This window comes from Palaemon carinicauda, chromosome 16 (genome assembly GCF_036898095.1).
Source record: "Palaemon carinicauda isolate YSFRI2023 chromosome 16, ASM3689809v2, whole genome shotgun sequence".
Classification (NCBI taxonomy): Eukaryota; Metazoa; Arthropoda; class Malacostraca; order Decapoda; family Palaemonidae; genus Palaemon; species Palaemon carinicauda.
In genome coordinates this window covers 70743293-70767774 of record NC_090740.1, presented here as the reverse complement: position 1 = coordinate 70767774, position 24482 = coordinate 70743293, and positions in this window count along the sequence as shown.

Below are 24482 nucleotides of genomic sequence, written 5' to 3'. Positions count from 1 at the left end.
AGGAAAGAATTCAAAGTCCTCTAGAGGACGAGTGCCAAGGCCCTCCAGAGTCAACATTCCTTCTGAGAACGGGGAATGAAGAGCCATCCGCCAGGGGTTGTTCTTGGCAAACGGCGGGAGCTTAGAGGCATCCGGTATGAGAGAGCTTTGGACTCTCTCCGGAGCTCCTTGCTCTAAAGCCCCAATTCTCTGACCGAAGTTAGAGAACATCGTGTCCATCCTCGACTGCATCTCCGAAACCAACTTTTCCTGCATCTCCGACACAATGCGAAGCATAGCTGATTCGGAAAGGCCCGGGCTAGCAGCAGGAGGGGCGGAAGGAACTCCCGGGTCGTGAGACTTAGAGGAGGAACCAGAGGTCTTTGAAGACGGGTTCGTACCATGTTTAGAGCCATGAGAAGTCTTATGAGGCTTGCGAGCTTTGGGTAAGGTCCTTGAAGTAGACTTATCCTTAGGGGGAACCGGGTATGAACGTTGAGACGAATCACGGTCCCCAGAAAATCCAAGAAAGGAAGAGCGATCAGAAGAAGAAAGAGCGGGGCTGAGGATAGGAATCTCAGCACCGGACACACCTGCCTCACTTACCACCCTACCTGTATCCGGCTCGTCTAGCAACATTGGTTCGACGTCCAGGTTCATGGAGGCAACATTGTCCTCCAGACCTCCGGGGGCGTCCGATGGATCTTGCTCTGGGTCGATGAGACCCGTTATAGTGGCATCAATGTGGGCAATGATGGGAGCTGCCACATGCCTAGCCACAGCAGCTGAAGACTTGGCGTTGGGGTAAACCATGGTGCAGTAGTCCTCAGATAGGACGTACGGCCGCTTAGACTTTACATTCCGGGCAAACCCACCAATCCACACCTTCAGTGTGGCCCGAGCCGCAGACTTTTGCTCCGGGGATGCCTGAAATAATAGGGGGAATTATAAAAGGGAGACTCCCAATGGTCCTTCAAGACCATAGATATCTTACTAATAGTAAATAAAATAAGAAGGCAATATAGCCAACGGGACTCACCGAGTCAGATCCAAGGGTAGTGATGAGGTCGAAGCAAATCACACAGTTATCCGGGTGCCATACCACAACGTCTTCCAGTTGAACCCCACAAGGGGCGTGAGATCGGCAGACGGAGTGGCCACAAGGCTGGTGCAGAACAGCTGCACAGGCCGGCGTCAGACAATGCACCATCTGTAAAAAGAATAGTATATGAGAAACTGTAATTCTCTTAATTAGGGGCGGGTCTGGAGGACCCGGGCCTAACATAGGTCTAACACAAGATTAGAGCTTAACTGTACTATTCTTTAAATGGCCTAACATAGGTCTAACACAAGAAAAGAGCTTAACTGTACACTTCTATTAAGTAGGGGCGGGTCCGGAGGACCCGGGCCTAACATAGGTCTAACACAAGATTAGACTGTAAAAAATAAAAAATAAATTTTTTTTTTTTTTTTTTTTTTTTTTTTAGGGGCGGGTCCGGAGGACCCGGGCCTAACATAGGTCTAACGCAAGGTTAGAGCTTAACTGTAATATTCTTACATAGGGGCGGGACCGGGGGTCCCGGGCCTAAACATAAGTCTAACTTGAAACTAAAGTATAGCCATCCATTCCGGTCAAGCCGGGAGCATAAAAAAGGATGTAATAACAAGGAATTAAGACACATAGTGTCTGATTTCCCGGGGTGGGGTAGACCCCGGGCCGGGGTAGACCCCGGGCCGGGAAATAAAGGTATATTCAATACCAATTCCTTTAGAGACTCCGGGGTAGTGATCTGTCATATATAATCATCATAGGAAATGTTATAAAATAATAGGGGGGCGGAACTGTAACTAAGAACTGCCAATCGAACCCGGAGGGTTTCGTATAACATAAGCCAGAATGAAAAGTGAATATAAAATAGGGTGCACCGGGATCCAACTCTGTTGACCGGTGGCCAACCAGACTAGACAGAGACTAAACCGCCGGGCCACCCGGAGGACAAAGTCCATAAACACTTAACTACCCCCTCTAAAAGGAGGGAAGGCAACGGTCCCTTAGTGGAGGGGGGGAGAAGCCTAGCCTCCCACCTAGCTAGAGGGGGGGCGTGGGGGAGGATCACGTGATACGAGGCAGCAGGGCTACCAACTGACGATCCCCAACAGACAGATCAAACGGAGTAATGGCACAAATATTCATTATAATAATAATAATAGCGTTAAATATATGAATAAACACATAGAAAATTTTTGGGCAAGGCATGCAACATAAATAATTAAATCACAAAAGACACACCTGATGGCTAAAATAATATTGCCGCCTTAGCAAGAAGGTCGGCAGCCATAGCGATACGTAAATGATATCGGCCCAAAAATTGAACCACGAGGATTCTAAACGCTAAATAATGAATATTCACAATAACAAATAATATTTGATAATAAAAATAATACACATAGTAACACCGCAAGTGAAAATTAAAAGCTCTCAAAAACAGGAGTACCAACTGTAGTGAAATCAAGCAAGATCGGTATGAACGAAGAGAATAACTCCTATAATATAAATATTAAACGATCTAGATTGCTCAAAACACAGTAAAACCCAGCTTGGTACTTAACTTAGACGGTGTCTCATGGGAAACCGACGAAGAAGCCATAATTCACTAGAAAATATCCAAAAATCGAGAGCACTAGAAAAATGCGGGTTACTGCACAAGTCGAGCTAAACGGAGTTGGGTTCTGAGCGGATGCATTGTAGTAGTACCGAGTGAGGTTGAACGGCTCTCCTCTATTGGGGTTCTCTGTCGTGGATTAATCTAAATAGTGCGGGACCTCTGGATTATACGCCCAATTTTATACCGACACCATTAGGTGAGCGAGCTAGTTAACCTAGCACTCCTTTACATTTTTTCTCTGGTATATTTAGCAGTAAATTACCTAAGAATAAGTGCTTAAATGGAGCTTATTCACTGGGCGGCACAGGTTCGAGCCCAGAAAAACTACGTTTAAAATCTCTCACCGCATAAAGCCTGGGAACAAGAATAAAACTCTAGAAACGTTTTACCTTCTTCCCCTACAGCGACTAGGGAGAAGAGTAAAAAACGAGAACAACGTTACCCGCTTGAACGAAACGTTTATTCTCCTCTCTCTCCCTCCGTCTCTATCTCTCTCTCTCTTCTCTCTTGCTTAGAACCTGAGAGAAGAGCCCAATTATATATCGTTAAAACATATTATTTGATAAAGGAAAAAACTGAAAGGTTTCCCAAATAAAAAGTTCCTTTATTTAGAATTTAAACCATTTAAGCTAAGAAAGAATGAACGAAACGCTAGAATCGGTTTACTCTTACTGCAACGTGAAACCGTGAAATACTCTCTCTCTATCGTAACGATAGAGCGCATGTTAAACGTTCTGAACGTCAACAACTGCGGAGACTAAACTAAACGTTAGTTCATCTTTGAAAACAGTACGAGACTATCAAAGAAATTCTTTCATAAAACATTAAAATTAAAAAAGGTAAATACGATATGACAGGCTCAATGTTAATTAACTTCGGTTCCAAGTAAGGACCGCCTACTATTAGGAAAGGTCGCATATAAACAAACATAAAAATTAATTTTTATAAGTTTATAATAAATGGAAAGTTAATCGAAGAGGCCTATAAAGGCGGAGAGATATAAAATAAATAGATCTATAACTTGTTAAGCAAAATTACCAAAAACCTAAACACACTTCCGTCTAAGGGAAGGGTCGGCCATTTAAAAGTGAAAGAGAGTCCATACTCTCTTCGTCACCAACACTTCCGTCTAAGGGAAGGGTCGGCCATTTAGAAAGTGAAAGAGAGTCCATACTCTCTTCGTCACCATAATTAAATCTATCCAAAACGAGTTCAAGTTTTGAAATGAAGATAAAACCCTGCATAGCGAAAGCTCAAAACTGGAATAGTGTACTTCACCAAATCGTTGTGAAAACAAATCCAGTTAGGGACGGCGTATTCAGTAGGTCTTGCCTGTGGCACGACAGAGGGAAAATTGGTTCGTTGTTGACATCGAGTACTTGAGATCCTACTTGACAGATGGCGCTGTTGATGTACACCCCCACCTGTATAGCGATCGCTGGCGTATTCCTCCCGTAGATTTTTTCTGTCGGGCAGCAGGGATGCAGCTATATGATCATCGGGTAAGTTTGATATTGGAAAATTAAACTTTAAGGATATTCGCGCCAGAAGTTAGAATTCTGGAGACCTTAAGTTAAATTCTCTGGGAATATCACTGTAGTAAAATATATCACAAGAAGCTACTGAAAGGAACCTTCCATCAGGACAACATGGCTATCTCACCCAAAAATAGATTTTTTGCTTCACTCAAAATCAGTTATACTTCTCCTTCTGGGTTTGTACATACATACATACATATACAAAGGCACTTTCCCCAATTTTGAGGGGTAGCCAACATCAAACAAAGGAAACAAAAGAGGGAACCTCTCCTCTCTACGTTCCTTCCAGCCTGACAAGGGATTCAATCGAGTTTGGCTGGTACTGTTAGGGTGCCACAGCCCACCCTCCCCTGTTATCCACCACAGATTAAGCTTCATAATGCAGAATCCCCTACTGCTGCTACCTCCGCGGTCATCTAAGGCACCAGAGGAACCAGCCGGGCCTACCAGAACTGCGTCACAATCACTCGCCATTCATTCCTATTTCTAGCACGCTCTCTTGCCTCTCTCACATCTATCCTCCTATCACCCAGAGCTTTCTTCACTCCATCCATCCACCCAAACCTTGGCCTTCTTCTTTCCTAATATGGTTAATCGTAATAATTACTCTTACCCGGAATATAGTGATCATGAAATATCTAGATATAAATATTATGGTTGTTATAATTGTGGGGAAATGAATCATAGGCAATCTCAGTGTAGATATGATTTTAGATTAAAATGCGAAATTTGTCATTTATACGGGCATAAAAAATGGTCATGCACTTATAGTTTAGAATGAATAATGGGTCATGAAGAGAGTGCAAGAGATGATAATGTAAGAGTAAAAACAAACTTCTTGCGTATAGATTACATGAATGTACAGTCTTTACTGAGTAAGAAAAACGAAGTTGAAATGTTTCTAAATGCTAATGATGTGGATATTTTGTGTTACCGAGACCTGGCTATCTTCAAATATTTCTGATTCGTTTATTGACTTTCCAAATTATTCTGTATACAGGTGTGATAAAGGCAAGGGAGGAGGCTGTTGTATTTATGCAAAAGATGGTCTTTCTGTTAAAGTATGTAACTTGAATTTACCCAGGATAGATGGTATAGAAGAGCTATGGCTTTCCATACAAAATCGTAAGTTGCCCTCGGTTATTGTTGGATGTTTATATAGACACCCCCATGCCTCAAATACTACTTATGATCATATTTTAGAATGCTTAAGAGCTGCTTGTTTAAAGAAAATGCCCATATATGTACTGGGTAACCTAAATGATGACTTGTTGGTTAGCACAGCGAAAATAAAAAACATTGTGAAAGTAACAAAGCTTAGGCAGCTAATAGAAAAACCTACACGAATTACTCCTACCTCGTCGACTTTATTAGATGTTTTAATTACGAATAAGCATGACAGTGTCTATAACATTGAAGTCAATCCCAGTCTAGTTGCAGACCATGAACACATTTCCTTTGTAGTTGATATTGAGAAACCAAAACGCAAACCAGTAATCATAACCTCCAGAAGTTTGAGAAATTGTTCCCCAGAATGGTTGAGCAATATGTTATTAGAACAAACTCCTATTTTAAATCAAATTCTTAGTACGGACGACGTAAATATACAGATTAGAATTTTCAATGATACATTCAATTATTGTTTAGATATATGTGCCCCTGTTACCACTAAAGAAATAAAGCGACCAAGTGCTCCTTGGATTAAGGATGAGTTAAAATCAAAAATAGTTGAGAGAGATGCAGCTCAGAAGAGACTAAAAGAAGATAGGCAAAATGAAAATCTAAACACTGAATATAAAGAAAAAAAGAAAGAAGTAAGCGCTAATATACGGGTGGCTAGAGCTTTGTACTTTAAAGATGAAGTCAGGAAAAGTAAATCTATGAAAGATACTTGGAGAATAATAAATACTATGGTACCTAATAGAAGAAATGTTAAAGTCGAATTTGACAATCCAGAAACTAAAGCAGACCAGTTTAATATTTTTTTTGCCAATGTAGGAAAGAATACATACAAGAAAACACAAGAAATTCTCTGTAAATATAACACACTAAACCTGCAAACTACCCAAATAGAGGTCGACAATACTATTTACTTATTCAGACCACAGCCTGTGACTGTGGAAAAAGTAATATTAACAATTAAAAATTTGAGCAACAGTAATACGTTTGGAGTAGATGGCATTCCCACTCGTTTTTTAAAGGATTCCCTTTTAATTATTGCTTTTTATGTTACGATCATTATCAATACGTCCATAGTAACTGGTGTGTACCCATCTGTTTGGAAACATCCTTTAGTTAACCCCTTTCATAAAAACGGAGATAAAGATGACCCAGGCAATTTTAGACCCGTTTCTATCTTACCAGTCCTGTCTAAAGTTATAGAAAAAATCGTAGCTGAACAGCTTATGGAACATCTCGAAGAAAACAAACTGTTATCTAATACACAGCATGGTTTTCATAGAGGCTTATCCACAGAGACTGCGCTCATGAAGTTGACAGATGAAATATATAAGAATATTGACAATAAGAATATTTCCCTATTAATTTTATGTGATCTTTCAAAAGCTTTCGATAGCGTGAACCATACAGAGTTGTTGAAAGTATGCAAAGAACACCATATTGATACTTTTTGGTTGGGTGATTACTTGCAAGATCGTACTCAAGCTGTTAGACTAGGCAATGTCAAATCGAGGTTAGAGAAAGTTGAATATGGTGTACCTCAAGGGTCTGTGCTGGGCCCAATATTATTTTTGATATACGTTAATATGGCCAAATATATAAAGGACTGCTTTTTAATTCAGTATGCGGATGACTCCCAAGTTTTGCTCTCTGGTTCGCTAGAAAACTTGGAGGAGTTAATTGAAAGGGCAGAATTTATTTTACAAGAAATAAAAAAATACTTCTTAAGGAAAGGATTGCTAATGAATGCCAGTAAAACGCAATGCATGTTTATAGGTACTTCACAATACATGAGCAAGATTGACAATAATATAACAATTAGATGCGATGGTGAAGAGGTAAAGACTAGCAATTATGTAAAAAATCTAGGTTTATATATGGACAAATGTATGACATTTAATCATCACATTGATGAAATAAGTAGAAAAGTGAGCGGTATCTTGATGTATATTAATAGAATAAAAGATCATTTTGATAACTCGACTAGAATAATAATAGTTCAAAGCCTAGCATTAAGTATAATAAGTTATTGTATTAAAATCTGGGGAGGGAATAACGACGTATACTTAGAAAAAGCCCAGAAACTTGTAAATTTTGCTGCTCGGGTCGTGGTAGGGGGGTTAGAAAATATGATCACATCACCCCAGTCCTCAAACAACTACAATGGTTAAAATTAAGAAATCAATATATTTATGAAATTTGTGTTTTTGTTTTTAAAGTTTTAAAAAAGGAATACCCAAGCTGGTTATATGATTTTTTAAATGTCGGTAATTGCAGGGATGCCTCAACTAGGCAAAATGATAACTTATATATACAAAGATACCGAACTGACTTCGGATCACGCTCTATGGTAATAAGGAGCCCATCAGCCTGGAACAAGCTACCTCAAAATCTTAGGGACTGTTCAAGTGCTAACATTTTTAAAAGGAAACTTAAAGATTATCTTTTAAACAAACACTGTGAATAAGATAGATTTATTTTTTTCTATTCATTTTTATCACCGATGTTTTATGAGTTTTTAATTTTATGTTCATCTGATTGAAGTCACTATTTTCCTTAATTTATGAATGATACTAATTTATTGAAAATTTTAATCTGAAAAAGCAAATTACACCCTCTCAGTGTGTATAGGTTTTTAAAGTAATACTATTTTATATTTTAAGTATTATGTATCTTTTATGTAAAACTATACATTAGAAATGGAACTTATATATAACTTATTGTTTTAATATATAGTTTTTTGTTTTAACAAAAGAATAACCATTGTAATAATGGAAATAAAGATTTTTACTTTGACTTTGACTTTGACTTCTCTTATCAACTCTTGCATTCATCACCTTCTTTAGCGGACAGCCATAAGCCATTCTCTCAACATGGCCAAACCACCTCAACACATTCATATCCACTCTAGCTGCTAACTCATTTCTTACACCCGTTCTCACCCTCACTACTTCGTTCCTAACCAGATCTACTCGAGATACAACAGCCATACTCCTTAGACACTTCATCTCAAACACATTCAATTTCTGTCTCTCCGTTACTTTCATTCCCCACAACTCCGATCCATACATCACAGTTGGTACAATCACTTTCTCATACAGAACTCTCTTTACATTCATGACCAACCCTCTACTTTTTACTACTCCCATAACTGCCCCCAACACTTTGCATTCACTCTCTGATGTACATCTGCTTCCACTCCACCAAGTACTCAAACTGATCCACCTCCTCAAGTAACTCTCCATTCAACATGACATTCAACCTCGCACCACCTTCCCTTCTCGTACATCTCATAACCCTACTCTTACCCACATTAACTCTCAACGTCCTTCTCTCACACACCCTTCCAAATTCTGTCACTAAACGGCCAAGCTTCTCTTCCATGCCTGCAACCAGTACAGTATCATCCGCAAACAACAACTGATTTACCTCCCATTCATGATCATTCTCGTCTACCAGTTTCAATCCTCGTCCAAGTGCTCGAGCATTCACCTGCATTTAAATATATCTTTTTTGTTCATTTTTTAATAATTTTTTGTTTTTAATCCTCTTCTCATTTAAGATGATTCCCTTTCTAGCCTGAAGCTTTGTTTTTTAATATTTTTTCCTCTCCTAATGTTTGTAATATCCAGAAAACTTAGAAATATAGCTGCCGCTATATATAATGGACCCCATGCATGCTACCAATAAGCGAGATGCATACCTCTAGAAATATACTGAGCAACTACAGTTCTAGCTAGGTCCCCTTGCCCAGTATAAAATCAAAGGGTGGTGCCCCGTGTCCAGTTTATCCTCGATTGTTTACTTTTTTTGCCCAGATTTATGGGTATTCCACCCTTTTATCTTTTTGTGTAGTGAACGTTGGAGTGTGGTTGGCATTCGGACACTAGGCAGTCTGCGCGCTACATCTGCCCACAGTCCGCAACCCACTACAACTGTACAGTATTTCTACTCAGTTGATGTCTATATGGCTTCTCTTGAAGCTTGGCTTTAACAAATGTTTGCGACAAAACTAATAATTCCTATTTTCTTTCCTTTCAGTAGACATAGGCCTCTAGTAGTGTCAAGACATTATTCTAGCACTTAATGACAGTGACATTGGTTTGTAAGATGTCTTCTCATTGCCCTCGCACTCAATAGGTCCAAACAGTAGTTTGTTTACCACCATCTGAATGTACAGTCTAGTGATATTTATGAATTAGCAATCTCAAGGGATGCCCTCTCCTGGATTTGTTAGCCATTCCCTTGTAGATTGTTCTGGGGAGTTACATCTGGCCATTCTTGATTATAATTGTCTTTCATGTTGGGGAAAATATTATATTGTGATTTAGATAATTGTGATATATACAAATGTTTTGCATCTAAGGTATTGTTTATCCACAAGATTCCTGGAATGACTGATAACGGAAGAAAGGGGCAATGCCTTCTATCTTGATTAAGGAGCAAGTGTTTGGTCTCACATGGGGCAGAGCATAGGTAGAACTATGTTTCAAAACACTATGTCCTTTTAATCTCCGTAGTATGTAAGGTATACAACTCTGACCAATTGCTCCTACATCAACAACTGTATGCATGCATCCTAGGTGTGAACATACTCCATGAGTACCTGGATTCCAGGTTCCCAATCTGAGTGAAGTTCCCATTGGATTCCAGGTCCATTAATTGTACAGACAGCATGTGGACTCGGGTACACAGTAATCTCTAGTGAGCACACCTGAACAGCTTAGTCTTTATGTCCAAGTGAGCAGAAGGCTGAACAAATGAGTATTAATGTCCAGATAAGTGTTTTGAATCAAGTGTGCGCTTACTTTAGGGCCATATAAAAGAGGAGCGAGCAATACTCTCATTATGCGGCAGCAGTCAAGAGTCCTAGTGTGTGTGTGAATGGTCAAATTGCAAGGAATGCTCACTATAAGAAGAGTGGGCATGCTCCAACAAAGAGCTAACGCAAACAGGTCAGTGAGTGCGTAAGAAAATTCTTTTAACTAATGTGAGTTAAAAGGGAGCTAATGCCATCAATATCATTGAGTGAGTGTAAGGTAGTGCTCAATTTTTTCAAGATATTGAAGTCCACATGAAGCTGCTGAGCAAGCATTATGTATTTCCTAGATTCGGAAGATCTGTCATGAACCTGGAGTGTGCGGATTCCCGTGTGTGCAGTGTTTTAGGTATCTCTTGTAATGAAAACTGCTTTCAGGATAAGGTAAGCATGAGCCGTACATACAAATGTTTCTTCCCAATGTACAACTCGGCTCATATACTCTTCTCCTAGCAAAAAGAGGAGAGCGCACAAAAGAAAGGAAAGGAAAGGAGGGGGACATCTTCCAAACCCGACGAGCAGTGCGTAGAGTACTCAGACAGCCCTTGGGGGTACCAGTAATAGTATTAGTATTCTCTCTCCCATGAGGAGACATAGTAGGAATGAAAAATCACTCCTCTCAATGGGCTTCCTGGACTTGACGACATATTTTTATTATAATCCACGAAGTAGCAGCTTGGACTCGGAAAGAGCAGTGCCCTTCAAACCTGACTGGTAATGAGAAGAGTACTCTGAAAGCCCTCCAGGTACTGATTCAGCACTCTACCCTCCAAAATCAGACAGAAATAATAACATGAATGCACCCATGTTGCTCATATTGCTGCAGGGTGAGAATGAAGAACTTGAAGTTTGCCTAACTAGGGTCATTTGGCAGCTCTGCTTATCCAGGAATGGGAAGAAACGAGAAAATGGGAGGCACTGTTTCTATTTACTTGGCAACCGCTGAACCTCCTCCCTCCTACACATTTAAGGACAATCAATTTACTCTAAGTTGATATTATCATCACCGTAGCAAAAAATTAAGCTGTCCAAAAATCAAAGTACCAGTAGATTATTAGCAGATCAAATGACACACTGCAAAGCCTTTCTCTTCCATAAAAACCTTTGTACATGACATCCTCACCAAAACTATTATACAAATGAAAGAAAAAACTAAACAGCTAGATAAAGATACCAGGCGTACGATTGTACTCTTCAGCGGCTGGTGTGCTGCCTGGGGCCAGGTTCTGCTGCCCAACAGTAATTACCGATACTAGGTTGTAAATTTTACAACTGGGATCCCGTCAAGCTGACAACATATTCCTATTAAAGGACAAGGGTTTGTATTCTTGTAGTAACAAATGTATATGATTAATGAGGTGGATATGAAAAAAACTTAAGCTAGACCTTAGCACAAAACAGTAGTAAAGCAGTTTCTACCTTTAAATGGGAATTATTTAGGTTAAAACATTAAAAAATACTGACCTTGTAAAGATCACATACAACTTCTTAGGAATAGGTTACAAAATCATTAAAAGTGTTCCATTTCTTTTATTACAGGGTTCATAAAATACAGCTCAAGACTCAACACTCTCAAAAGATATGACCACTTTGCTGAGAATTGTCGTCGATACAATTTTGTTGCTTAAAAAAAATATGAATATTGTTTATCCTTCTCTGCCATAATTACAATCAATCATCAATTTGAACAGCAATGGTTTATTCAAAAATTGCTCATTAACAGTTCTAAATCTGAACTACTAGTTTACAAGAATAACTATCACTATCCAAAGTAAGTTTGTAAAAATCAATTTTTCATTAATTTTCTTTTAAAAACATTGTTGACCCAACATCTTCAGTACTTAAGGAAAGATACTACTAAAAAAAGAAATATAAGTATTTCCAATATTGTTTGCAAATTACCAGCATCTACAAAAAAATCCAACCAGCAAAGCACCAAACTGAATTAGAATCAGTTTACTTCAAGATTATTTATGCTGTAGTAAAACTCAAAAGGTAAATATCATCATCCCTATTATAAGGCAATGAATTGCCCCGGATCTAGTCTCATAGTGAAATACTAAAACATGGATTTAATAATTATAAACCACTGCCAAATACAGTACTAGTTACTGAAATTGAATCTTTATACTATTGCATCAAATTGGAATAGAAGTTGAATCATATCCACTAAAAGAAGGCAAAAAAGGGGTTTCAACTGTCACATTCAAGTCAGTGTTTGAAGGTGTAAACCTGTTAAATAAAGCCTAGATCAATGATGAGTATGAAAAGTAACTACTGACACAGGAACATGTTAAAGAGAACAATAACTAGTACCCTTGAAATAAAATCAAATTCTCAGGTTTTTAAAAATACATTTGTAAAATTACTTTGACATAAATTTCCTTACTGTATTGTTAATGTTCATAATACAAAATTTGTGTAGACTCCCTAACTAAGAGGTGAAAATGGTATCTACTCTGTGTCAAAATAATTTATTTCTATATTTGGGTTTGGAGATGCCACAACTTACATTCTATAAGAAAAAAAAATGGTATCACTTTTGATTCCTAGGAGGACACTACAGAGAATTACAAGGGTAAACTACAGTTTTCAGCAAGAAAATATAGACAAGGTTTTATATTGAATCGATAATATACTTGTAATAAATATTTTGTTCCTGGACAAATCATATAAAAATCATGTGATACCAATGGTTCTCTTGTAGTCAAAATTCATTATTCAATACTGCATCTATAATTAGTTCTTTTACTAAAATCTTAAAGTTAAATATTGTCTTTAATATTTAACATCTTACAATTGCATAAATATTTATATTTAAAGACCTAAAACATTACTTTATATCTTTAATGATTGCTAGTAGTTGTAAACATGACAATTATAAGAAGAATTTTGTAAATTAAAAATATAATTGTTTTTTTTATCCTTTCTGAATTCATGTAAACATAGATCACAAACAAAAACATGGAAATCTACGAGAGCAACTTTATGCTAACAGCAAGGGGACTTTAATATTCCATTATGTCTATTTTAATTTTTGGTCTAGGAAGGGATACACTATATGCAATAATTAGTGTATGAGACATAGAAGACAGAACCAGATGTTCAATGCACAGTCCCTTCAAGCTATGCTCACTCTTATTTTCTGCCTTTCAATTTTCATGTTTCCTTTAATTGCTTCACTTCTAATAGCTAAGCTTCTTCCATACTTACTTTTATTTTTACAAAGAAAAGTAAAAAACTTTAGACCAGCAAAATGAGAAGCAGGAAAAAGGCCTTGGATATCTTATTGAATTGATGTATAATAATAATCAATATTGATTCATTGAAAAGTGAAAAAGGTGGCACAATACTGTTTGTGATAAGAGACGAAGTAACTACTAAACACATCTGCGATATTAACCAAAATATTTTTAAGTGACATCAAAATCAAACAAATTTAAAATAACAAGGAAGATTGTATTAACAATCTATGATAAGTGAAAGGTTTCCAATTTGTCCTTAAAACATAAAATTAATCCTTGAAAGTCATGAGAAACTATTCTATAGAGTATTGCATAAAATTAAATTAGACCTTAACTCCCTCTTCACATTACTAAAAATCACAAGGGCACACTTTATACAGAGATGATGATATACAGAAAAATTACTACAATTTTTGGTAAGAGATCCAAAATGACATTTAAATACTGTAATATTATTATGATAAACAAGGCCTCTATAAGGGTGCTGAAGGCCTGTATTATCCTATGAAAGAGAGAGAGAGAGATGGGCACTGAAAGAATATGGAGATCTTGAAAAGGTCTGCCTATAAAATGGTCAGTTCATGGCCAAAACGAGGAGGGAAGATAGTATTTTTGAGAAATGTGTTGTCCAGTAGCTAAAAAATGCCCTGAGATTTAATGTATCAAGTTGGTTAGGATATAGAATGTCAAGGGATACAGAATGGTTAAAATAATTAAAGCAATGCCATGTCTAACCCTACACAGGCCACTAGTTGTCGTAAATAGTTTTACTAAAATATGAACGATTTTTATAATTTCTTTTTAAGTATTATAAATATCATGAGTCCAAATATTTCTTACTGTAAAAGGATTCAATACACTACTGGGTCAATGAAAATGCAAAGTTGGCTTTGCAAATTCCCCCTCAGAGAACATTTCCTTTCAAGAACTACTGAAGAGATGTGGGTCGAACAGGCACAATTGTGACACCAATAATATAACTACAATGATGAGGTACTTGACAAATCTTATCTGTCTAATTTCCAGCACGTGAATTTCCAAGGCATAACAAATATTTCAACCTAATTTCACTCAAAAGGATTCGTTTATGCCATTTTCTAGGACACTTGAAAATAATATCAACAGTTAAAAAATATGTACGAGTAAAAAAAATAAATAAACAATCAAATTCATACTAGCCTACCTAATTGTTCCAGGGTTATCTAAGAAGACACTTACCAAAACAGTACAAAAGCATTGATAACATGAAACACTATTTTAGATGTTATACTATATCAATTCCCCATAAGACCCAATTCCAAGCTGAAATCAATGAGTTGTTTTTTAATTTTATATCAGTTAAATTTCAATCACGACAGCCAGTAAAAGCTCCTTAACAATACAGTACAAACAAATCACTTCTGCCGATCCTAAAATTAACAACCAACAGTGTCTGTACTTTCACAAACTTTACCATCTGTGCCTTTGCTTTACCAGGTTGATTTTTTAATTCTTGAATGAACTATCTTCATGGCTTTGTACTCAAACATTTATTTTCTACCGTTCAGAATCTTTATAAAATACAAATACATAATCACCTCATCATACTATATCAAAATTACAAAAACATTCTAAAGTTCAACAAATACTGTAATTGTAACCATCCACTAGATCAAAGGTTTAAATATCTTCCTTAGCATCTTTATGCCATAATGAATTCATAACCATTACTCCCTCTAAAACAACAACTTTTTCTACTAAAAAATAGTTTATAAAAAGGTGATTTTATAGATTTTTCCAAATTCAATATTGGAATTAATTGACACCTAATTGTTTTCAGAGCACAGCCATTACATGTCTAAAATACCCATCATTTGCATGCAATCTACGTAAATCCAATTTCAGAGTAGTACAACCGTACGAATAAATCAACTAATAAAATACTTCAGAATGGAATTGAGTCAAGTCATAAGGAAAGCTTTAAATCCTCCACTCATTCAAGAGTGGTTATATTTCTACTAAAGTTCAGCGAGGGCAGAAGTTATCAGATGAGCAAAGTTTCTTTAATAAATAACCTTAAAATGTGTGCGTCTGTCCACTTTGGGTTAACTAATCCTTCTTAAGGATGCATCTTAAAACCATGGCACATCCTCTGCCAATTCTAAATAAAACTTCAAAACTACTAATCCAGTATCAAGTAAGAAAATATAACTTATGGCACAATAACATCCATAATAACAATTAAGTAGATAAAAAACAAAAGCAATCTGCTTCACAATTCATAAATATGATCTCAAAACACAGGTATAATACTGCTCAAGCCGTGACTATGTTCGGCTTCTTTTCCATCCATTCACACACCAAAAAGCAGTTCATCATTGAATTCAAACATGTAGGAAAATGAATTAACAAAAATGACAGCAAATTCATCAGTCTCCAAATGAAATAAGCCATGAAGTTAACATGAAGTAGTGTTTCAAGAACAAAGCAATGAAATTTCACTAATAATCACAGCCTTAGTGAAGCTGAACACAATATGAACTTCAGTCACTAATGTTATGACAACAATAATATAATGAATTCAACAAGCTGAAATAAAGAAAATCTCAAAAAAATGTTTTGAAACTTCTAAAGAAACTAAATTCTCGCTTGAAAATCTCTTAATTTTAAGACGACTTTTTACCTTTTCAATGTTACTCTTAATGCTGATGCAATCAAGAGAAATTGGTAAAATAAATCTTTAAATTTTTTTTCTAATATTGAAGAGAGAGAGAGAGAGAGAGAGAGAGAGAGAGAGAGAGAGAGAGAGAGAGAGAGAGAGAGAGAGAGAGAGAGAGAGAGAGAGAGAGAGAGAGAGAGAAAGTTTTATTCATCCACTCCAGTACTTCACTCATTCATAAAAAAGTTACATGCATTCAAAAATTAACTAAACTGTACATAATGATAAACAGCCTCTAGAAAATGAGGTAAGAATATTAATCAGTTTAGTGTCTCTGATGACATAGTGAAAATTAATTAGAAAAAGTTACTTAACTATTTCAATTATAGTCACTGCTTAACAGACCAATAAATTTTTTTCTATAGATATATTCCAACATACAAAATGACAATTTGGGTATTTTTATGAAGCGACATTGGGCTGCAAATACATTAACACCTAAGAGGAAATATAATGGAATGTAAATTAAGCCCAACCGTCAATTTTGTATAAAAAACGAAAGTCAAATGATATTCTATGTCTTATTTTTTAAATTACTAAATTTTATCTCAAATAATATCTATGGACATAAATGTACAGTGATTAGAAAATCATACCATACTGTATATATTTACATATTTATATATCAAATCTCCCAAAGCAAAAAATATCTAAGATGTATACTTTGAAATTTACTATTAAAATACAGGCTTACTTATCATATGAAATGACCTCATCAGTAATTATAAAAACATAACTTCTTCTTTGTTTAAAAAAAAGTTACATTAAAAACAAACGATAAAGTCCCCATTCTTCCCAACACACTGTGTCATAGAGACAGGAGATTAATTTACCATATTGCATTACAAAATTCAATAAATATCAATGTTAAGTCCAGAATCTGATAAAGGGAAAGAAATCATAAAGCCATGTTTGAGTCCTGTATAACACTATTCCTTTTTCATCTCGCAAATCACCATTTCCAAATCTGTCAAGATCCACTGCTTTACATCTCTTACATACCACAATGAGACTCTTGTTACTCCATAATAGTCTTTGTTTGTCTGCCAAAATTTTATCAAGAAATACATGAAGAAGTCTCACATCATAGAGACACTTGAAAATGCACACTACTACAAGAAATGCAATAAATACAACTATTATTTTAATGAGGACGGTCAATTCATTTTTTACAATTTTAGAAATAATTCAAAGAAAATATTAATGGATGTATTCATGGTTGCTGTAATTTTTCGAGAAATACAATAAAATTAATTTACTAATGCGGTATGCCTTCTAGTGCAGCATGCAGAATGATTTTCAGTAATAAAAACCTGCACAATTAATCTCAGCACAGAAACTATAGAAAAAAATAATTAAAAATACTGTTAAAGTTCAATATTCAAGTTTGCTAGTGCAGTTTTAAGTTTTCAATATTTTGTCAGGACAAAAGTATTTATAGAAAATTAATTCTACATTTCCTAAGGTGGGAAGATCAAAGCTTAGGATATAAGTCAATCAGCCTTCTGTGTGAAAGCTCAGAAAAAAAGCATATAGTATACAGGTCAACAGCAGAAATCATGAGTTGCAATTAAAAAACACAATTATCCTTTTTGTGTAATCCAGAGACCTAACTGTTGTAATAATTTCTATAAGTAATTATGTAATGATAAATGGTAAAGATGAACTACTGCAATTCCATATCTACGGATTACTAAAGTAACCTGAATGCTATAAACCTGAACTAAATGATACATTTCTTTTACGCTTTTGGAGTCCTTTACAATTCTAATTATAACAATTGGCAACAGCATTAGGATAGTTTAACAGAAAATAAGATGAGAGAAATTGCGATTGTTATATCCCCTTGGAGGTATAATGGGATCCCCAGAAAATGGGAGACTACTCTGTCATCTCCACATTGGTCACACTCGAATGACACACAAGTTTCTGCTGGCTGGCTAACTCTGACCATGTTGCAACAACTGTTTGATACCCTTGACAGTGAGGCATTTGTTGACTGAATGCCACACTTATAGCACAGAAAGAAATAGACATCTGTTTGACGCTTAGGGTGAGGATGGCAGGTTCATCCTTACTAAGATCATTGGACATGAAGAGTCAAACAATGCTAGAGGCATTTTCAAATTTATATCTAAGGCAGGTCTTCTTAATGCTATTTAACTTTTATAACATATTTACTTTTCTGATTTTAATTGAATATTTTCTTTAATAAACGATATTGGCGTCAATGATCTACAATGTTAGGATGCCTGAGAACTTCAAATCATTAATTCATTAAAAAATGTAAAAGAAATGTATCATTTAGTTCAGGAAAAAATCCAGAGAAGACTGGGTTAATATAAAAAATAAATTTTAAAAGTGAATCATCAAGTACAAAGAGCTTTGAGAATATATATACATACATACATACATACATATATATATATATATATATATATATATATATATATATATATATATATATATATATATATATATATATAGTGTATACATATATATATATATATATATATATATATATATATATATATATATATATACTGTGTATACATACATATATATATATATATATATATATATATATATATATATATATATATACATATATATACATATATATATATATATATATATATATATATATATATATATATATATATATATAGTGTATACATATATATATATATATATATATATATATATATATATATATATATATATATATATAGTGTATACATATATATATATATATATATATATATATATATATATATATATATATATATATATATATATATATATATATATATATATATATATATATATATATACTGTGTATACATACATATATATATATATATATATATATATATATATATATATATATATATATATATATATATATATATGTAGTCAGTAGTGTTCAAATTATGGATTTTTTCCAACAATTGCAATTTTTCTGGTAAAACTTTACCCAAATTGTTTAATGTATCAATCATAAGGGTATTTTAAAATATTAGTGTGAAATAACTAGTGTAAACGAATAAGGACTGATTATTGGAGTGTTTTCCACTATTTACTGGCAAAAATACTAAAATAACAGTTGGCAACCCTGACTATTTTGTCCTGAGAAACACACGGACTGGTATCTCAGTGCTATTTCATATCTTGCTGAGTTATGGGTAAAGGCAGTGATCTATAAAGTGATAATACACTAAATCAGAAAGAGATTGCTAAGAAATTGAATGCTTCCGGTCCATCAACATAAAGAGAAAAAAAGGACAAAGGTATTAATTTAAATTCAACAAGGACTGGAAGATGTGGTTAGATGAGATAAACTTCACCCGGAACCGAGACAAAAATCAAACAAATCGCTCTTCGTGACAAAACAAAATCTCGTAAGAGTATTGCAAGTGAACTGCAAGTAGATACATTGATATCTCTCAAACAACAAAGACCAGGCGGTTAATTGAAAGTGGTTTACAAGCCTATCACCCAGAAAGAAGCCCTGCTTTAAGAATACTATGATCAAGGCACGCCTAGAATAGGATGATGCTCATGCCAACTGGAGTTCTGACTAATGGGAAAATGTAAGTGTGATACATTTGTAAGGTTTTTGTTGTATTAAAAGTTAAATAAAACATATAAATTATTAAATCAAAGCAACGTCGGGAAATATGGCCGTATTGCTGATTAATCTGGTAGCTATGCAGACAGCCTGATAAACTATAATTTCAAGTCATGATTTTCCTGATTGCTTAGCAGCTGCTGCTGTCATCATAGGGCTTTTCTTTTCTCATATATTATCTATTGTTTCAGGTAGTGTTCTCCACCGAATCTACTATTGCAGTCCTTGAAGACGGCATGCAGACAGTATGAAGGAAGTCAAGAGAAGAATTTGAGCCAGAGGGTCTTAAAAAGACTATAATACATTCACAGAAAATAATAAGACTAGTTGTTTGAAGATCGTTGAAGTTATGATGGACCAGTTCAAGTACATATATGTGTTGCAAAATCATTCGCTACGTCAAACAAGGGAATTGAGAAAATTATGTTGAACTGCTGCCATGGCCTGGAACTTTTCCAGGTATGAAGCCTATCGAGAGTTTGTGGTCTATTCAAAAAGATAAAATACACAAAGTTCCCCTTACAACCAAACCAGCCCTCATACTGCATCTCATTTATGTACGGTTTCACTCTGACAGAATTAGGCAATCATCCAGAACATTAATCGAGGATATGCCAAAATGTGTTAAGGCATTCAATGCTTCCAAAGAAAGGCAAACTAAGTAATAGCTATTGAAATAAAGCCTATTTATGACATGTTAAAAAAAAATCCACGAGTACTACTTTATAATATATATAATCATGATCCTAACAGATTTCAGTAAAATGATTAAACAATTACTAATGGCTCAAATGAAAAAAATAACTTTTAGGTCTGAATAATATTCTTGGAATAAAGAGTAGAAAAATCTGAATATCATCAAGTAAATAAAAGGTTTTCATATGTTTTGACCCTCGTGGAAGACATGGCAGATTATACTATGTCTCATTTAAGATTTTAAATTGTATGGTGATCATCCCAGCATACAATACAACCTTAGTATCTAATGTACATTTCATAATTACAAAAGAATAGGATTTTATATTTCTTAGCTATCAAATAACTATTTGCAGTTGTGTGATTAATCAGATTATCAAATGGGGAAAAATTCCTTAAATGTGATTCTTTGCTTGTAATACACACATTACAAGGCTCACAAATAATATCATTTGTATATCAGTTTAACAATATACTAAATTACTAATTTACTTTCAATTGTTATAAAATATTCACATTTAGTCAGACATCTATTTTTCTGTACTCATCATCATAAAATTTACACATTAGTACCTTATTTTCTGAGTGACTAAATCATACCCATCAACCACCCATGTAGCATTCACTGGCCTTTCACAACATTTTATTTCATATTAGCTCCAAATCCCTACTTGCTCAGAGCCTAACTCTTTCACTCTCCCTGTATCACTAGAAGAATCATCTCTCATGCATGTCTTTGGAATTATTTATTTGTGCAGTTGTGAAAGCATATTCTTTGTCAAATTGTGATCACTACTGTTCATCATAGACATTTTATTGTAAAAAAGACTAAGAAGGAAAAGTTTATGCATGTGGCCAACTTGCAATATGTGTCTGGTCATAAGGCAAATTCCACTTCTTGTACAATTATAATTCTGAACAATAAAGAGGACATTGAAGTATTATATGATGCAGCACCAGTGCTGTCATTGATGAATCGAGGGTAAAAGTTTCTAAATACTGAAAGATATCTGCTTATCTGGATTCAGGAGAAGCAATTAGAATGTGATATGACTACCGAGAACACTAATGTATAGGAATATTGCAAAGATGATTTCAACCGAGACGTAAAGAATATGGGAAAACCTACAAAATTTTATAAAAGATATGGCTTTTCCAGAGCAAAGTGAACCTATTTAATACCAATAATGTAATTTGACTGTTATGACATTTTAGAGGAAAGGACAAAGTAGTCAACTTTTCAAAACCGAGCATAAAAGAGCAAAATAAAAAGCAGTCCAGAGAATGATGTAAATCGAGTGATGCAGTTAGTGATGGTGAACGCTGTTCAAGAAAGAACAAACAGTCAAGTTCTCATGGAGGGAGAGATTCTCTAGCCAAGCAATAACATCCTTCCCTCTCATCTCCCTAACTTTCCTGACAGGTTATGCCCAAGTTAATTTATCAATATATTTCGATTTTTTATTGTGAATTAATTGTACTCATTTCTGATTTTAGGGGTAATAATTTGTTTATTAAAACACATTACACATGTTTAAAATGTGTGAACTTACAGATGTGTGGAATGCATCAAGTGAATTTTCTTAATTTCTTATGGGAAAAATTGTTTTGGTTTACGAGCATATGGATTGCAAGGTTGCAAACAGAAGTGATTAAACTATTAAACTGAAGCACCACTTTATAAGCAAAAACTATGCTAAGTTAGTTCAACGTACAATAAAGAGTTCATGATCTGCAGCCCCATAACTACTGCTGATTCATCAATGTAATGTTGTGGAGAAATAGGAAAAATATAAATGATTTCTATTGGCATATTACATAAATAAGCGTATTCGAAAGTTGATCAAAGTAGAGTGTCTTTGTTTGTAGCTTTTGATGATATGTTGATTAACAGGTTTAATGAACACCAAATGAATGGATTTGAAAACTGCAAACAGGAGTTAAAGCATACCAAAAGCATGCTTTTACGTTTCATTGATATTGCGGACAATCCACAAAGACGTAACACTTTAGCTAGCTAACATGAGATGTATGGCAGCTTACTAGTTCCAGAGGCAAATGTAACCACTCAAAGTGAACCAGTAAATTGGGCGGACATGACATCTAGGGACAATAGTGATCAGATTTCTCAAGTTGCGCACACTTCGTCTGACGTTGATAATGTTCAGATGTATGATGATAATCAAATGGCAATTGTTTACGATGCGGATGGTGAAGTATATGATGAAGAAAGTATGGAGGATGTGGAAAGAGATTTTGGTTAGTATACAGGATGGCATTCCCGTTATGGTGGAATATGTTGGATTGAATAATGTAATTGAGTACGTAGAGTTGAACTCGCTACCTGGTAATGAACATCTCCAGTTGCCTTTTAGACGTGCTCTTACCACAGCAGACATCTGTATGATAAATGGGAAGAGATGGGCTGTTTATAGTTTCATAGATAATGAAGTGAAGCATTGTATTAGGAGTGAAGTAGATTATTATACGTCTTGGCAACTAACGATGCAGCGTATAAATGGTCGTGTTGCTTATCCGGTAAATGCTCCTACTCCGTTGTCTGATGAGGAAAGATTGGAAAGTGAGCCGGTTACGTTTTTTTAATAATAACAGTTTTTCGTCAGTTCAGATGAAGACGTAATTGTTACGTAATTGTTACTGCCATCAGTATTTAACAGGTGAGAGGAAGTTCAAAAAGATGCTCAAGATAAAAGATGATATACGCAACTACGTTCTTTACAAATTACGTGTTAGTGCTCCCTTCATCTCTAAAACAACATCAGCATTTCTTAATGGCAGGTTTGTTACTGTTATGCCTGTACAAAGAAAGGCTAATCGGTTTATAGTTAATGCACAAGAGTGGTTTGGGTGTGATGCTGGTAATGCTCCTGAACATGCATTGATTATGCTAGTATGCAATGGTCAACCTTCAGCTTACATAGTTACTAAGCATCCGTTGGAACGGTTGGTGACACACAGGATTGCCAGGTTGGACTTTTTAAGGCCAAAAAACCTCAAATTTGGCCTTTTTGAAATTGGTTGGCCTTTTTATTAAAGTTGGCACTTTTTTGCAATCTGTTAGCCTTTTCAACACAATTTGTAATCTTAAAGGTGAACAATCTAAGATATCAAGATTATCCACATTCTAGTATGATTACTTTAGAAAAGTTTCTTATATTTTGTTTTATTGCCTTTGAATTTTTTTCTATTAATCCTTTTAGCACACAATGTAGGTTGACTCTTATTCATCAGGATTTGATGCCTAGAAAACATTGCCACCGATTCTCTGTATCATCCGCGTCCATATATATAGTGTGTTCTTGACATAGCTTACACAGAAGTGTCACTACCGCGGTATCGTTCGTGTGATACGTGTTGCACTCCTGTTAATTCTCACATTGAACTAGCCGCACAACAAAGTTAGTTACTGAAGTCAGTTGATAATTTGATCCTGAACGTTGGAGGTTTTGCAATAAGTAAGAGAGGACTTTTTGAACATCATAATGCCAAAAAAGGGGAAATTTTCATACGACTCTGCTTGGAAATATAAAATTGAATGGGAAGGACTGGTTTTTTTGGCTTAAGGGGGCAAATGATGGACTGGGGGAGGCTTTCTGTAAACTGTGTCGATCAAATTTAAATCCAAAACTTTCAGCATTACAAAGCCATGAAGCAATGGAAAAACATAAGAAAAAGGTAAGAGCCATTCCATCCATATCTACCCTTCAGTATTTCACTCCAAGCACATTGGATGATGTAAAGCGAAAGGAATTAGAAATCGCCACTGTGATATGTTGTAATTGTTCTACAGCTTCCGTTGACCATCTTAGTGAAGTTATAAAATGAAATGGAAAGGAGAGCCCTCTTGGGAAAATAAATATTCACCATACCAAATGTAGTGTTAATAACAGAAGTTATTTCAACTGGATTTCGTGATGAATTCAAAGACAAAATTTTTGTTACTAATTGACGAATCAATAGAAGTTTCATTGGTAAAGCATTTATGTATTATGATAGGGTATTTTAGCAAA